Genomic DNA, 1,259 nt, shown 5'->3' with positions numbered 1-1,259 from the left:
CTTGGCAGCAGGGATTGTAGGTGGAGGAGTGAATGTACAGCGCTCTCTCCCACCTTCATTATCATGACTGATTTCACAACTGTCAGTGATGGATTTTTTGTTTCTTGCCACTGTTACCTTTGGCTTGCTTAGTTGGAGACACTTGACTGATTGCACAGACACTATTGGAAGAGAACTGAACTGGATGATGACATCACTGAATCATCAATGAACTAACTTTAGCTGGAAAAATGACTCTGTTATCGTCTTCTTGCATTATTGACAAACTATTTTCCTGTTTGACACTGTAAAGCTGCTTTGACACAATCTGTATTGTATAAAGCACTATACAAATGAGCCAGAGGAGAACTGCCCCCCCGACTGAGCCTGGTTTCTCCCAAGGTTTTTTTTCCATTCTGTCACCGATGGAGTTTTGGTTCCTCTGGCTTGCTTAGTTGGGGACACATAATTTCCAGCGATATCGTCGACTTGATTGCACAAATCCTATTTAACTGAACTGAGCTGGATGATGACATCACTGAATTCAATGATGAACTGCCTTTACCTGAAAATTGAGTGTTTATTGTCATTTTGCATTATTGACACACTATTTTCCTAATTAATGCTGTACAGTTGCTTTGACACAATATGTATTGTTAAAAGCGCTATATAAATAAACGTGACTTGACTTAACAAATAAAGGTGACGTGAGACCATTGAGCAAGGCACCGAACCCCCAACTGCTCCCTGGGCGCTGCTCCGGGTGTATGTTCAATGTGTGTCTGTGTGTGTGTGTGTGTGCACTTGGATGGGTTTAATGCAGAGCACAAATTCCGAACATGGGACACCACACTTGGCCACATGCCTCGCCACTGAGGTGAATGTCTACATTTCTTTTGTTAAATGTTCTGTGGGCCTTCAGGCTGCCCAAGCCTTCCTGAACTTGATTTGAACCATGCTAATGCACTTTCACTAATGCCAACAAAGTTTTCTAGTCTATTCAAAAGAATGTTGTGGTCAATAGTGTTGAACGCAGCGCTAACATCCAGTATACATGTTGTTGGTTTAGATGATTTAACAAGTTTATACAATTCTTCCTCTCCTATAGTAGAGAATGAGTGGAATTATTCCTCAGGGGATCTATAGCACACTATCTGATGCAATACTGTAGCTGATGGCTGCATGGTTACAATTCTATCTCTAATAGTATCGATCTTGGAAGTAAAATAGTTCATAAAGTCATTACTGCTGTGCTGTTGGGAAATGTCAACACCTGTTGA

General features: G+C 41.1%; 1 long non-coding RNA gene across 1 annotated transcript in view; it reads right to left on the bottom strand.

Moving 5' to 3' along the window:
• Positions 1-766: 766 nt before the first annotated feature.
• LOC107702902 (uncharacterized) overlaps positions 767-1,259 on the bottom strand; it is a 16,859-nt gene continuing 16,366 nt past the window's right edge. Inside the window, exon 3 of the long non-coding RNA XR_001635799.1 lies at positions 767-844. This is a non-coding gene — a long non-coding RNA (uncharacterized LOC107702902). The remainder of the gene's footprint in view (positions 845-1,259) is intronic.

Source organism: Sinocyclocheilus anshuiensis, unplaced genomic scaffold (genome assembly GCF_001515605.1).
Source record: "Sinocyclocheilus anshuiensis isolate Anshui unplaced genomic scaffold, SAMN03320099.WGS_v1.1 scaffold238, whole genome shotgun sequence".
NCBI classification, from domain to species: Eukaryota; Metazoa; Chordata; class Actinopteri; order Cypriniformes; family Cyprinidae; genus Sinocyclocheilus; species Sinocyclocheilus anshuiensis.
Note: the sequence above shows the minus strand (reverse complement) of the source record. Positions and strands in the feature narration are given on the sequence as shown.